General features: G+C 47.9%; 2 pseudogenes; both read left to right on the forward strand.

Moving 5' to 3' along the window:
• Positions 1–223: 223 nt before the first annotated feature.
• On the forward strand, positions 224–342 carry LOC118611745 (annotated as a pseudogene).
• Positions 343–1,463: 1,121 nt separating this feature from the next.
• On the forward strand, positions 1,464–1,582 carry LOC118611619 (annotated as a pseudogene).
• The last annotated feature ends 15,003 nt before the right edge of the window (positions 1,583–16,585 follow it).

The raw sequence follows: 16,585 nt of genomic DNA on the forward strand, positions 1-16,585 counted from the left end.
TGAACATCTCGCTTTGCCCTCTGGGAGCAGCCGTTGGGTTGGAGTTCCTCAACCTAGGTTGACACTTCAGCAATATCCCTGGCAGGAGACCGTAAGCAAGACGCTCAGCCTTTCTGAGTCTGATTTTCACCCCTAAAATGGGGTGAGGAGCACCAGCTCTGAGGGCTGTAGTAAGAGTCAAAAATGAGATTCATGTGAATCCATCTTAACTTTGAAAGAATCAGTCTATGGCCATACCACCCTGAACACGCCTGATCTTGTCTTATCTTGGAAGCTAAGCAGGGTCGGGCCTGGTTAGTACCTGGATGAGAGACCACCTAGAAATACCAGGTGCTGTGGGCTTAAAAAAACAAACAAAAAACCAAAAAACCCAATTAAAGAACCAGACAAATCATAGGTAACATTTGACTTAAATGAGAACTATAAACGGGCAGAGGGTTCTGAGCTGAGTAGGTACTAGACACTGCATTTGTTTGTTTGTTTGTTTGTTTATTTTAGGCAAGGCAACCCTTGGTTGACCTCACAGATTGCAAGGACCTTGTCAGTTTACAATCCCTTATTTTTTATTTTTTATACCTATGGCACCTGGTCTTGCTAGGTGGCCTCTTATCCAAGTACTAACCAGGCCCGATCCTGCTTAGCTTCCGAGATCAGACAGGATCCGGCTTGTTCCGGGTAGCATAGCCATAGACTAGACAATGTTTTAAGTACTAACTTTGCATGGTCTTCTGAGGTGGGTACTGTTGTTACCCTCTATTATAGACAAGGTGACCGAGGTTAGAGAGGTGCCGTCATTTGCCCCTGGTCTTGGGCTAGTGGGTGACAGAGCCAGGTTTCTGCACAATGTTACTCTTCAATGTACGCTGTTTATGAGAGTCAGTGTAATAATATAGCAATCTCTCACACATAGTGAAGATCAGGAGCTGCCCACATGTGAAACAGACAGCAAAAAACAGCCCCGAGAAAGCTCAGACCGCTGCACCCAGCAGACAAAACAGCATCTGCCAACAGATGGAAAGTCACAAGAATCGATGGCCACTTCATCAAAATTAAAAACTTCAAAAGACACCATTAAGAAAATGAATAGCCAAGCCACAGACTGGGAGAACACATTTGTAAATCATATGTCTGATAAGGGACTGAATGCCTGAAGTTCTCTTAGAACTCAATAATAAGAAGGCAAAGAACCCAATTAAAAATTTAAATTTAAATTAAAAAAAAAAGATTAGAAAAAACATATCACCAAAGAAGATATACAAATGGTCAAGAAACACACGGGGAGAAGAAGCTCAGCATCATTAGTCTTTGGGGAAATGCAAATCAAAACCACAGTGATACCACTTTTAACGCACAAAGACTGCTAGAATAGAAAAAGGAAAATAACGAATATCGGTGAGGATGTGAAACAACTCTTATATGACTGCTGGGAATAGAAAATGAAGCTACATTAGAAACCAGCTTGAGTCCACAGTCATGTCACCCTGAACGTGCCGGATCTCCTCTGATCTCAGAAGCTAAACAGGGTTGGGCCTGTCTAGTACTTGGATGGGAGACCACCTAGGAATACCAGGTGCTGTAGGCAGTAAAAAAGAAAGAAAGAAAGAAAGAAAGAAAGAAAGAAAGAAAGAAAGAAAGAAGAAAGAAAGAAAACAGCTCGATAGATTCTTTAAAAAGTCAAACATGTATTTACCAGACATTCTAGCGATTCCACATCTAAGTACCTACCCAAGAGAAATACAAAGACTTGTATACAAATGTTCATAGCGGCTTTATTTACAGTAGCCAAAAGGTGGAAACAACCAAATGTCCATCAAAATGTCCATCAACCCATGAATGGAGAAACGAATTGTGGTCTAGCCATACTGTGACATTAGAAGGAAGGAAGCGCCGATACACACTACGACATGGATGTACTTTAAAACCATTACGCTCAGTGCAAGAAGCCAGACTCAAAAAGACATACTGCATGATTCCACTTATGTGAAATGTCCAGAACAGGCGAATCCATACAGACAGAAAGTACATTGGTGGTCACCAGGTGCTGAGAATGAGAAGGGCCTGTAATTGGGCAGAAGGATCTCTAAATTTACTAAAAATCACGGAATTACACACTTAAAACAGTTGAACTTTATGGTATATAAATTACACTTCATTAGAGCTGTGTAACAACAACAATGGCTACCATGGGAGCATCTCCAAGGAGTGAGGAGTGGCCACAAGAGGGAGGAAGAGGCACCGCCCCCAGGGACTTGCTGGGCCCTGGAATGACCAGATGACCCAAAGATGCTGGAACGGCATCCACTGCCGGGCAGAGGCTTCTCCGGCTCTGGGGCGTTTGGGAAGAGCAGGGGCTGGGTCTAGAGCAGAAAGAGAAGCCCGGGACCCTCGTGGAGAGAGCCAGACTACCTGCAGAGAGCAAGTGTGAAGGTAAAGGGCAGGTCCTAAAAAAGAGCGGGGCAGGAAAGGGGCGGAGAGGGGAAGTCAAAAGCAGAAGCAACCTGAGAACGGAAGGCAACAGAAGTGGAGAAACGCAGGCAAAGGAGGGTGATGAAGACGAAAAAGTTGCCTCGGATGACACCCCCTGATGACACAGATGAGGGAAGTCACACAGGCAGAGTGGGCAGCCCAGGGTCCTGTGACTTAGGGGCGCGTGGGATTAGGAGTCAAGTCACATGTTTCCCAGCCTGCACTTGTGGCTGTGAAGACTGGAGCAGTCATTCCTCCCTCCTTCCCTCACTTCCTTCCTCTGTTCCTTCCTTCCTTCCTTCCTTCCTTCCTTCCTTCCTTCCTTCCTTCCTTCCTTCCTTCCTTCCTTCCCTCCTTCTTTCCTTCCTTCCTGAGCATCTGCACTGTCAGGTGCTGGCAGTTTGGGGAACAGACAAGCAAGACTCTGCCTCGCGGAGTCTGCAGGCCAGCGGGGCGGAGAGCCCTGACATATGTGATAGCAAGCATGATGGAGGTTGTGGAAGCAAATTTCAGGGCTGGAGGGGCAGACGACGGGGTTCAGGAACAAGGCAAGAAGGTGTCCCTGAGGGAAGATGGCAGGATGAGAGTGACAGCAGGGCAGCTCTGCCTCGAAGGCCCACAAGAAGCCCAGTAGAGGATCGGAGAGGGCACCATGGCCAGAGGTCAGAGGCAACCAGACCAGTGGGCCCCTGGGGTCATGTTTAGGAGTCTGGACTCTGTGACTACGGCTACAGCTGGTCACTGAGGCATTTTCAGTGGGGAAGTGGCCAGAGCAGAGAAGTGTGCTGGAAAGTTGGTTCCACACTGCTTAGGGGACAGGGTGCCAGCACCGGGAGGTGGGTGGTGCCTGACCCTGTGGGCTTTCAATGAGCCTATAAAATTGTTTCAGAGCTGGAAAAAAGAAAACAACAAACAAAAACAAAAAAGATTGCTCTGTAGCCATAAAAAAGAAAGACAAAGCTCTTTATGTCCTGATATGGAAGGATCTCCAAGTGAAAAAAAAGCAAGGTACAGAGACCATACAAATGTTCAATCCTTTTATTAAAAGGGGAGAAGAACGTGACTGCATTTGCTCATGTGTATGCATAACGCGTCTCTGCAGGGCTCACCGGGCACCAGTACCACTGGCTGCCTGTCGGGGCTGGGGCGGAGGCCCTGGGGGACTTTACTCATCATTTTTGTCCCTTTTGAACTTGAATCAGGAGACTGAATTACCCACTCCAAAAGTTAAATTAAAACAAAAAACAAAAAACCCCATGGGTTCTAAAATCTAGAGAAAAGTGCAAGATAGAAGTTAATAAAAGTTTACGCAAGACATTGGAATGTTACTTGTCATTAAATTTAGTCTTCACAAAAGTTCTAGTACCTTTGCAAACACAGGGGTTTGGTTTCCTAAGGATTCCTAAGTAGGCATGATTGCTGAGCACTCAAAGCCAATGTTAAATTTAATAAGTTACTTACTCGCCAAATAATTTCAAATGCAAAATTATAAGAATAATTTTTTTAAATGTTTCAAAAGCAGCGGTGTGTGACAGTGAGTGTGAGTGAGATTTTTTTCATGTCCTCTGGGCTCTGGGGTGGGATCTCTGGAGCTAGGAATTTGGAGGCCCCTGGCCTGGGCTAGGGTTGAGGTGAGGGGTAAGGAGAGACGTGGGAGCTCCTGAAAGGTGGGGGAGGGGGCAGTGGGATGTGGTGGGGGCAGGAGCAATCAAGGTCGGCTCCCAGTCTTGCACCCTGTTCAGCTCACGGGTGAGTTTGCTTTGCTGAAGTACTTTTGATCTTGCCAAATTCAGGGAAATAAAAGACCTTAGAACCATCTTGAAGATAAAAAGATTGGTCCTTTGTGATCTGCAGGGATTTTTTTTGCTTTTAATAGGCATTCTTGTTCATATACCAATGTTCTTATAAGGGCAGTAATGCCATTTACTCAAGGGCATGTTTGGGGACCTCACGTGTCCATACCTCAATGCCCGGTGCCAAAGACCACACAGGGGCAGAGGTAAGACCTGGTCCAAACCTTTGCCCTTATTTTATATCAACTTGAATAAGCTTGGCTTTTCTGGCTCAGCCTGGTAGAGTCATTTAAAGATAATCTGGGTGGGCCTGGGGGACGTGAGGTCAGGAAGGACGGCAGGGTGGGTGGCTGCTCTGATATAGCCAGAAGTGCTAGCTGCTGAAGAATCTGGTACCAGAACAGAAGGAAGACCTGCGGAAAGCAGACTGAAGACCCAGAACGTGTGGCCCCAGGGGACAGTGGTGGAGGGACAGTCCCCAGCTCAAGGGTGCCCGAGGGCATGTCACTCAATGGTCCTGCCTCTTATCTAATGGTAACCATTTGACAGAGAGAAAAGGATAAATGCCATTGTTAAACATTTCCCACATAAAGCCATTAAAATACATTGAAGGGTTGTGCCTGAAAGGGTAAGTTTCTCAGTTACCGAAACCTTAAGTGAGATATATTTCTTCCCAGAGATTCCAAATGAGTAAGGTTTTCACACATCTTTGGAAAGAGAGGGGAATTCCCAGATAATTGAGACCATCTGCTCAGGGGTCACTCTGCAGGATGCTGCAGGCCAGAGGCCTCAGAGCTCTTTTTTCAAACCCTGCCTGGCTCAGCTGCCTGAATGGCAGCTTCAAAGTTAACCTTTTGCAAGGCATCAAAGGGGGAGCCTTCAGGCTCCATGGTTTGCAGCCAGGGGCTGAGTACCTTTGGCATTCTTCTTGCTTGAAGCCTTGGACAGACAGAGTGGCTAGCTTGCAACCCTCTGCGGTGTGGCCCTGGCCTCCCATGGGCTTTGAATGAACATACAGGGACCGTGCCTGCAGGGTGGGAGGGTCACACGCATTGGCTGGGAGGGGGCCAAGGGTTCTCACTTGACCCCAAAGGGGCCTGAGCTGTTCATAAGGACATTGTTTCCCTGGTGGGAAGGAAGGCTTCCCATGAGGCCCTGCTCAGGGGCAGGCAGCCTGGCCGATGCCCAGTCCTCCCTCCACGGGTACTGGCTCCCAAGGTCGACTCCTTCTCTCCCTCAGAGGCAGAAGGAGAGGGAAGGGAAGGGAAGGCTGTCAGGCCTGTCATGCAAGTGACCAGCCTCTGCACAGTCTGAGAAGGCCAGGGGTGGAGCCAGAGGGGACTCAGATACACCGTGGTTCTCCTGTTCTCAAGTCTCTGGTCTCTCATTCATTCGTTCATTCCACTTTCCCTGGGCTCCCGTCACAAGGCACCAGCCCGGCAAAATCTGGGGCTGCAAGGTCCCTTTGAAATCTGATCAGAGCCACAGGCACCACTTACGATTTCCTAGTGGCCTTGGTAAAAAAGTAAAAAGAAACAAGTGAAATGCATTTGAATAACTTTTTGTGCAACCCAACTTATCTGGAAGTTATTTCGACATGTAATCAATATAAAAATTGTTAATAAGATCAGTTACACTCTTTCTTTTCATTCTCAGTCTTCTAAAGCCAGTGTGAACTTTACACTTAGAGTACATCTCAATTTGGCTTTCTCCTCTCAGTTTATTTAATTTTTCACATTCACTTAACTTTTATTACAGTATCTTATAATAATTGTTCTATTTTATTATCATTGTTAATTGCTTACTGTGCCTAGTTTATTGGTATTATTTTTAAAAATTCTTTAATGTTATCACATAATTGACCCTTTTTACCCCATCTTCCTCCCCGCACCCCCCCGCCCCCCATCAATTGCACCAGCCACGTTTTAAGTCCTCGGGAGCCACATGTGGCTGTCAGCTGCCATATCAGATGACACAGAGCTAGAGATACAAGCAATAGCAACACCCAGACCCTTTATTAGAGGGGATCTCTGCCTCGCCTGGTGTGTGTGGGGGGGAGGGGAGACAATGTAAACAGTCTATTATGAAAATCAGAGCTCCGTAAGTGCCACAGGGTGCCGGGGGCAGAGATGGTCTGTCTCTAGTCTCCTACTTGGGCTCTGGAGACTGGGATTCTGGGTCCTGCTTTGTCACTTGGTAACTGTGTGCGACGCCTGGCAGGCTGCAGACGCTGGCAACCATTTAATGCATTAACTACCAGGAGTTTCCCATCAGATTGAAAATTTTAAAGCGCTGGTCCTGGCAGGAGAGCTGAGAACTCTGTCCTGCTCATGGGGTGGAAGTGGGCAATTCTTGGAGGACAACTTGTAACGTCTGGGAAAGCTCGTCTTCTGCCATCAGTCCCTCCACTGAAGGGTCTGTGTCCCCCAGAAACCCATGCACATGTGACCACAATGGGATGGCATGAGGATGGCCACAGTAGCATTGCAGATAAAAATTCAAACTTGGAAATGCTCTGTTCATCAAAAGAACAAATAGACAGTCTATGGCGTATTACGACCGACTCGTTCAATGGAAGATCACACAGCAGCCAATATAAAGGAACTAGATCCACGTGCAACCACATGGGGAATACTCAAAAGCTTATTGAGTGAGAGAAAAGCAAAACTGTATGGTATGCCATCAATCAGAATGTTTTGAAAAAGTCAAAGCAATTTATAAATGTACATCAAACACTTTAGGACTATTGGAGAGGGTTGCCCACTGGCTTCAGATGAATGGTTGATTCTGGGAAGAAGAGAGAAAAAGGTGGGATTGGAGAGGAGGACCGAGGGGGTCTAATATCAATATTTTATTTCTTAAAAACTTCCTCAACTGTGGCAAAAGGCTAATCTATGTTAAGTACCCGAATACATGTTAAGGTATTTTCTCCACTTTTCTATACTTGAAATATTTCACAATGAAAAATTAAAACCCCTCTGAATTAAAAACAACAACAACAACAATGAATTAATGAATGGCCTTGAGAAAGTTAGCTACCTTTTCTTTGCTTTAATTTCCACACCTGAAAGATGGAAAAATGTGGCCATTTTTTTTATGGCCAGGGTCTGGTAATAGACGCCCTTAATCAATAATCATTGTGAACATTTAGTGAGCGCTTACCATGTGCCAGACATAAATAAACTGACTTAATGACAAGTACAAAAAGAAGGCATTCTTATGCCTGTTTTACAGATGAGGACACTGAGGCAGAGAAGTCTCCCAGTGTTACCAGAAAGTTAATGGTGGACCGGGATTTGCACTCCGCCAGCCAGGTTCACGATCGGTATTTTGAGCCCCTTCTGTATACTGCCTCTATTCAGTGCTTGTTCTCTTGCCTATTCTGGAAATTAAAAATCATTTTTCAAGTCTGCAGGTGCCAAATCTCCCTCCAGTGCTCACGGCCCAGGATAATCCCAGGAGAGGCAAGTGGCGGCTGCTCTAGTTGCAGATGGCTCTGATCTGGGTCCTCTCCTTGGGGTGGACAAGTCCTTTTGGAAGACCACGGTGCCACTCATTAACTTTAGGGGGCCCCCACGCACTCCTAGTTCATTAGCTTATTAAATTTTGCTGAGGACTTGCCACCGGCAGCCCCATTTTTATATCTCCCAGCAACATAAATATATAACGGGGTGAGGGGGCAACACCGAGGGGGGAGTTCTGAATCCTAGCTCCACCTTCAAGGTGCCCCGGGACTCCAGAGACAGCTCACCTCCCTGGAAGGCCTGGCAGCCTCCACTGGGGCGTGAGGCGGGGCACGGCTCCCCTGCAGCCTAAAGACAATACCCCAATGCACAGAAATTCTCTCCTTGGCAGCGGGCTCCACTCTCTGAGCAAATGAATTGTGCAACAGACAAACACTATCTTTCCCCCAGGCACTGGCAGCCAGCAGTGAGAAGAAAATGAACTTACTTTTTTACATGCCATTTAATTTCAATATCTCATTTAATTTAAATGGGAACGACTCACACCAAACCATGGTTTGGCGAGGGTGGGGGTGGGAGAAGGAAGCTCCGATACTTCTTTCTGTAATCTTTACATTAAAAAAAAAATAATAATAACCCAGGAGTATATATGACCTGCTATAAGAAAATAAAGATACGGTTTTAAAAACTCAGGAGAAGAGGAACAGGAACGTGCTTGCCACATTGCTGGGCACACAGATGTTAAATATTGACAAAAGGTCGAATAGTGAGGACAAAAAGAGAGGGCTCCTCCCCAAGCCTTGGAGAGGTCTGGAGCAGCGGGGGGACCAGGATGCTTTCCCTCTGAGCCCTGAGCCGAAGCCCCTGCAAGGCTCCTAGCGGCCCCTCTTACCTCTAGGAGAAGGTATCAGTGGCCGTTTTGCATCTCAGGCCAGGGACGGTCACTCGCTCTTCTGGGGTGGCCATCTGGGCTGTGGCTGCTCTCTGTCCCCTGCTGGCCTGACTCTTTTCCGACTCTGCCCATTTGGACTAAATGCCTGGCCTTTACAGAGAAGGGAAATTATCTTTAAGCTCAGGCCTTCCAATGGTCCCCATGGCTTTTGAAGCTTACTCTGTGCCATTAATCCCTGGCTCATATCCCCAGTTCTGACCTCGAGGATAGAGGGATGGACCAACTGGAGCCCACACAGAGGACGGAAACCCACATGGCAGAGAGAATCGAAACGACAGGGAGGAAGAAGGAGATGGTGGATGTGATCGTTTCCAAAAGGCTCTCCCGGGACTCTTGGGGGACTCTAGTGAGGGAGTTTCAGAAATTGGTTTCTATGTAGCAGAGGAGGAAATTTCTGGCAATCAGGACGGGGGTGAGCTGCCTCAAGGTCCATGAATTTCCCGAGACTGGGTCTGTCAGGCATGGCGATCGCACCGGTTTATTGGGATGGTCGACCTGATGGCCCTGAGAGCCTGGCAGGGAGGGTTTTCAGGCTCGAATGTCATTTTGCACAGACTCCCCTTGTGAGCAGGCTGCCTGTGGCCTCGGCTCTCTGTGGGGAGAGGGGTGAAAAACAGACTGCAGTCCCCCGCAGCAGGACGAGGTGCCCCCACAACAGTAGTGGGACAAGATCTTATGCTCCAGCGATGCCCCGTGGAATGGCAGACAAGCAGCCCCAGAGCAGGAGAGCAGCCCAGGTCCTGGTGTGAAGGCTTCAAACTGAAATAGGACAAACGAGCAGCCGCGGGGGAGTGTGTGGACACCGTTTGGGCAGAGAGCCGCAAGGTCTTCGAACATGACCAAGAGCTGTGGTGGGTGGTAAGACTGGCCAGACAGAGAGATGAGGATTTCCAGCAAGCTGGTGAGAATCGGGTCAGCCATGGCAAAGATGTCTGCTCAGGCCTGTGGAACCCGCCGAATCCACTCAAGGGCACTGGTTCCGGAAGGGAAGATGAGGCGCGCCCAGGCAGAGAGCAGACGGGCCTCTTTTCCCAGCACACTCCCCAGCTGCCACTGAGCTCTAGAGCCTTTTGGGGTTCACATAAAAGTATCACTAAAATGCTCAACTCTTACCCCCTCGGAAGTAAAGAATGTCCGTGGGATTAAAGCTGGCATGGACCCTCGGAAGCACAGGAAGTGGGGTCGGCCACAGGGGTTGCAGGCTGGCCCGGAGCCCTAACCCCTACTCCTATGCAGAGAAATAACCACCCCTGAGAGGGAGAAGCGGAGGCCTTGGCCTTTGTAGCATGTATCAGATCAGGGTGGAGGGGCAGCAAACTTGGGGTCCCTGCTCTCCACGGAGAGCCTCTGTTCGAGAACCCCGTGTTCAGTCCAACACAGGCCCTGAGGGTGTGCTCTTGACATTGCTGTGGGACAACCTTTCCAGATCCGCAACTCTGAAAATGGATGTAATTAAATGCTGTCGATGGCTGGACTTGGCCTCTGCCCAATTTTTACTGCCTGGCCAGTGCAGGCCGCCACACTTGTGTTCTAACAGAGCTGTTCTAAATGACAGGAGCTGGGGCAGCGGGGAACCCCAGGCTCCTGCCTTAGGGAGGGAGGCCCGGCAGCTGGAAGCCGGGAGGGAAATGGTCCTGGTGGCAGTTTTCCCAGACTCATCCTGACTTCTAGAATCGTTGTTGCCACACGCATCAGAGTAATGTAGGGAGGAAGCAAAAGAATGAAAATGTTAATCAAGCGACATTCAGAGACTGCAATGTGCCGATCAGCCCTGCAGCCAGGCCAGGAGGACCCCTTCAGAACAAAGATCTCTACTACCATTGCTCACAGCACATTCCCCACACCTGCGAAGGCGAACCAGCAACCCAGAGATTCCCCATGGCTAAAACCCTGGGGAAGCTAAGGCTGAAAGGCTGGGAAGTGCCAGCCAGCCGGCTTTTAGTGCTACATACTCTTCCCCTTCCCCTTCCTCACTGCGTGTCCCTAGCAAAGGATACGGGAACTAAAGAATGACATATACACTGAATTCCCCGAACACTCAGCCCCCTCTGTCTCTCTCTTACTGCCTCTCCGTGCCTCTCTCGATTGTCTCGCTGTCCCTCTCACTGTCCCTCTCACGGTCTGCCTCTGAGAGGAGACCACACTCTGTGGAGTGTTATCCCTTTTCTAATAGACTTTCTTTTTGACTCTAACTTTGTTGTGTGTTGAATTCTTTCTACACTCCCACCGAAGGACCCTCTTCTCTCGGTACAGGGCTTGGTCTCCACCCTCGTCACCCTTCCACCCTGACTCAGGGAAATTTGTCCTGTCCTGTATCAAAAGTGCCCAGGACATTCTCAGTGCCAGTCCAGCACAGCTTCTGTTATCGGCCCTCTGCTAAGGGTGGAAAGGGTGCAGGTGAAGGCGGGCTGTCACATGGATCAGGTAAGGCCTGAAAGAACCATCCTGCTCTAACCTCAGCCTCTTCAGTCGTCAGCTGGGAGTTAAGTCCTTGCCTCAGGAGCCCTGGGCCAGCAGCTTGGGGCTAAGCATTGAGCACCACCATAAGCCGGGCTAACCCCGGCCCAACTTGCTGACTGCTGATTGTGTGTCCATCTCTGGTGCTCCGAAGGAGACGACCATGCGGTATGGAGGATTCGTATCCTGCCAGAGCTTGGGTTGTTAGGTGGCCAGTTCTGCCCAGTGGGTGGGGCAGGTCTCAGGACAAAGCCCTGTTCCTTCACCTCTTCTCCTTTAGTTGTTTGGGGAGGCTTTGCCTACCCTGGGGCTATGGAATTTCTGGCCAAGGAAAGCTAAGTGCACTCCAACAAAACCATAATTCTCCTGGCCCTGGGAGGGGTGGGGGTTGGGAGGAAAGTAGATGGTAAATCTTGTCCCTCTGAGGGATGGAGAGGTGAGCTGTGATGTGGTGGGACCCGCCCCACTGTCAGCCTGTGGTTCTCTTTCCTCGGTGACTCAGCAAACTGGAGAGTCACAGCTAAACTGTCTGGGGTGCTGGGGAGGTCTTGCCCCAGCTGACAGCTCCCTGTGGAGCAGGAACAATAAATGATAAGATTTATTCAGCTCCAGGCTTAGCCAGTGACCCTCACTCTTCTACCCAAATCAACCCAGGAACAATGAGGCAGACAGCCAGGCTCTGCCAGAGGGAGGGGTTTTTCCAGAGATGCACATTCCCAAGTTCTTTCCCTGCAGCTTGTTTCGGGGGTCTGGGGTGGGGCAGGGTGTCTGTTTGTGACAGGTGTTTCACTAAGCTGGAACTGGCAAAGTTGGTATCACGGAAGATACTGGGCAAGGTGGGAGTGGGTCGGGGAGGGGGGCGGAGTATGCTCTCAAATCCCACGTGTTCCCTTATCACGGGGAGCTTCTTGGTTATTGGCACAGAGGAGGGAGATCTGTGTGAACAAAGGACCACTTCCTTCTGATGCACTGGAATTCTCTTTCCCTCCCTAAATGCCCTCAGCCTCTACCCTGTGGAGCCTGTGCCAGCAACACCCAGCTCTCTCCATGCTGGACATGGGGGGCTCTGCCAGGTCTGGATGTCTAGGTATGTATGAGACATCAGAGGTAAGAATGGAAATGAGATCAATCTGCTGTAACCCTTGCCCCTAGACCCTGTCTCCTGGGCCAATGGTTCCTGTACCCACTGCCAGGCTCGTCCACCACCCAGTTCTGAGTCCCACTTGGACAGAGGGAGCAGAGCTGCAAGGAACTGGCTCCAGCATAGGAGAAGCAGTGGCCAGAGGTAGGAAATGCTTCAGATGTCTCAACCTGCCTCTCCTCACCCCACCCACCTTCCCCACCCAACCTCCTTGGGGCTGGTCAGTCCCTACCACCTGCATCCTGGCTTGGACCATCTCCCCGACTGCTTGGGTGGAAGTCCCACCAGGACGCTTCTCTCTGCCAGGTGCTTCTGTCTCCTCCAGGGAACCTCCCATGGGCATTTTGGCCAGAGGGACAGCCCTCGCCTGAGAACTCAAGCTCCATTTGTCTGCGTACCTGTTCTGGCATTTCATTATACTAAGAGCCTGTCAGCTGGGCCAGCAGGTCACTCTTCCCTGTGCCTTCTACTGCCCCAAACACAGCATCCAAAGGGCTGAGTAATGGAAGAGCAGTGAGTCAGCTGCGTTGGAGTTGCAGAGATGGGGGGGTGGGGGTGGGGGGGGGGGGGGGAGCTTGCAGTTTCCAGCTCTCACTCCCGATCTTCCTGCAGGTCCAGGGAATGAATAGGGTCCACAGAAGAGTGACCTAGGCTGTGCCCACATAGGGCTTGTCTCAATGCTGGTTTGCTTGGGAAACACATATGGGAAAAAAAACAAGAAGCCCCTTGCTGAAAACTGAAAAATACTCAGCAGAATCCAAACTTCTTTGGGTCCTGGGCTTCTCCCCATCTGTTTTGCTCTCCCAACCAAAACACACTCCCCTCTTCTCTCCTGCCGGCCTGCCCCACTCGCCCACACTTAGTCCTGCCTCCATTTCCCTCTGCCCAGATGTGAGTGGCAGCCCAGCTCATGGCTGCATTTGCAGATGCATCAGCCCACAAGGATAACCACACTCCCCTAACGAGGGAGAACACCATCCCTCCCAGATAATCCCATAATGCTTGGATGAATAATGCCTTCCTCCCCAGGTTCCAGCTGAGCAGGCTGCTCAAAAAGGCACCCTGGATCTCTATCTGAGTTTTGAGAACAGCCTCTTAGCCCAGAAGTAATTTGGCAGAGAGCTTACCTGACCTTGGGGCAGCCATTTTATCAGCAGGATCTACAAATGGCTTTGAGCTCCTCAGAAGGCAGGGCTGAGTAAATTCCAGGAATTATAGGTGATTAGCAGAACAATTCTGCTCTGGAAGATCTAGCTCTGCGCTGCAGGGCAGGACCAGGTGGGAGGCCAGGATGATAGAAGCAGCAGGCCACATCCACAGCAGTCTTCCTTAAAATCTCGCAGAGGGAAACGTCCTAAGTAGGCTGGGAGACACCTACAGCTGAGATCCTCAAACACAGAATTGTTACTCTCTATTTGCCTAGGCCAGGTATTAAAGCTGAGAGTTTTAGGAATACCTGCCCCATAACGAAGAAGCTAAGGAAGCTATTTCTTTGGATGCATTCTGACACTGAGTCACAGTGTGTGAAATTGTCCTGGGGCATCCAGGACATTCGGAATGTGCTCCTGTGGAGGACGCAGCTTTTTGACATTTTCTTCCCATTAAGAAATGCACTTTCATGTTTTCAGTTTGCTTTTCCTTGACGACGCTGGTTGAGCACATTTTCATAGGCTTATGGGCCATTTGGGTATCTTCTTTTGGGAAGTGTCTGACTGACTGGATTGTCTTTTTATTTTTTTTAATCCACCTGTAATTTTTATATATTTGGGTAAATATATTGGATAGAATTCTTTTGTTGGGTAATTGAATTATGAATATCTTCTTTCTCTCTGTGACTTCTCTTTTCATCATCCTAATTGTTTTAATGAACAAAAGTTCGTGATTTTAATGCAGTACGATTTACCATTTCTTTATGTGTCCTGTTTAAAAACCTTTGCCAAGCCCAAGGTCATGAACATACTCCCATTTTTTTCTGGAAGCTGAGTCATTTTACTTTTCATATTTAGACTAATAATCCTTAAGATACCACTACACACCACCAAAATGTCTAAAATTTAAAAAGACTGAAAGTACAAAGTGTTAGGTAGATATGGATAAACTGGAGCTCTCACATGTTATGGGTATAATGTTCAACTTGTTCAACTTGCAATGAATGTATCCTAAAAAGTTGAATATATACCCCGCAACAGGTCCACTTCTACATATAATCCTAAAAGAACTATATACATACGTGCACAAAAAGGCACATACAAGAATGTCAACTGCAGCAATATTGGTATCAATCCTGCCAACCAAGCATGAGTCAGGAGGCTTTGGTTAGAAATAAATGGCAAAGATTTATTCAAGTCTTAGGGTTTACAAACTGGAAACACAACTAGGCAATACCCAGAGTGTTCTGAAGAAAAACCGAGTGTTCTAACAGTAAAAAAAAAAAAAAAAATTCTTAAGAAGAATCAGTCCTGCATTCTTAGCTCCTGGATTGGTCTGAGATGGTGATCCTCTTCAGTGGTCTCCAACCTTTTTGGTACCAGAGACCAGTGCTCCTATGAGAACCTAATGCTAATGTCTGATGATCTGAGGTGGAGCTGAGGCGGTGATGCTGGCGCTGGGGAGCGGCTGCAAATACAGATGAGGCTTCGCTCACTTGCCCGCTGCTCACCTCCTGCTTTGTGGTCCAGTTCCTAACAGGCTGCAGACTGGTACTGGTCCACGACCCAGGGGTTAGGGACCCCTGCTCTAGATGACTGGTGATCTGGACATGTGACCATTCTTTCTTAAGTCCTTCAGGGGATAGTCAGAAGGTTATCTATAGTATTTATATATCTATGTATCTATCTATATCTGTATCTATCTCCAGGCATAACTGGAGAATTCAAAAGTTTAAGTTCCCAGGCCGGTTAAAGCAAGAGTACATTGTTTCCTCGTGCCTTGGCCTACGTGATTTTAGCAATTTAGCAGCTTAACTATAATGATTCTACTGTATTTTTTCACTCGTTGACATTGCAGGTGGTTAGGAAGGCAATGCAAACAAAAGTGATAAAGATATGTAAACTACTGTTACCTTTTGAGAACAAACTTTTTATTCACTCATTCATACAAAAGACGTTCACTGAATGTTTACTAGAATAAGTGCTTAGTTTGTTCCTAGCAAAAGGACTAAGAAGTCGTCCTGTACCTCGGGGTTAGTCTGGCCAATAGTATGTTCTAAAATTGTTGAAGTATTAGCGGTGAAGAACTTTCTTCAATATAGCCCTAATAGATTCTAACTACTAGCACACGTATTATTCTCTCTGGTCTTTATGGCGTCGCTAGAAGTAGGTGTTATCACCCTCATTTTTTAGACAAGACATGAAGGATAACTTGCCCATGGCCACAGAAGAAAAGTGGCAAAGCTGAAATCCACACCTGGCACTCAGCTCATCACTACCACACACTTCCTCCTATTGGCTGATACTAGACAGGGCTACAGCATTTGGAGTTACCAAGGAAGAAGAATGAGGCACTGCTGGGGGCGACAGGAAGAGTCTCTATTTTGAGAACATCCAATCCTGAGAAACGATCAACTCTTCCTTCGTAGTGAGGTAAACAGGGAAGAAGAGGACCTAGAGGGCACTGAACCTAGTCCATCTTAGGCTTCACTTAATTCCTAGGGACCAGGGCGCCTCATGGCCCTTGGCGACTTCAGTGAGTGTCCTGCCTTGGGGCAGACTCCCCAACCACTGTGGACTCTGCCAGGGGAGTAGCCTTGCTTATAGAATTTATAGAATTCTGAAATATAATTATTTACAGATTTATTGATAGTATCTGGGACGTGTTTCAGACAGCACTAAATATAGGATGCTATTCTGCTTTACGGGGCAACACAACTTCAAGCCAAAGGTTTCTTCCAGCCAAATTCCAGTGGATGCTATGCTGGTACTTGTCGCACTATTTTGAAAGCAAAAGACCAGGAGAACACACTTCTTGACATTTCAAAAACTGGACTAGACCTCACATTTTGAAGAAAAATTTTCAGATCACTGCAAAAAAAATATCCACCCCAGTAAGTTAATCCTAAGAAAAGGCTTCTTAGAAGAATGACTATTTATTTCTAAGAAATGCCAAACCTGATCAGATTTTGTATCCCATTCAAGGATATCTTAAAACATTTTAAGGAGTAGCAATCAACATTATGAGGATAAACACGTTTAAGTTATCTCCTGCATTCTGAGGTATATGGAGATAAAGTTAGATCAACACATCACCTGCCTAAGAGTTAGCAAGGGGAACACTAACATTTGTGCCAGGCTTTCTATTGAACTGAAGGAAAAAA

This window comes from Rousettus aegyptiacus, unplaced genomic scaffold (genome assembly GCF_014176215.1).
Source record: "Rousettus aegyptiacus isolate mRouAeg1 unplaced genomic scaffold, mRouAeg1.p scaffold_m13_p_14, whole genome shotgun sequence".
NCBI classification, from domain to species: Eukaryota; Metazoa; Chordata; class Mammalia; order Chiroptera; family Pteropodidae; genus Rousettus; species Rousettus aegyptiacus.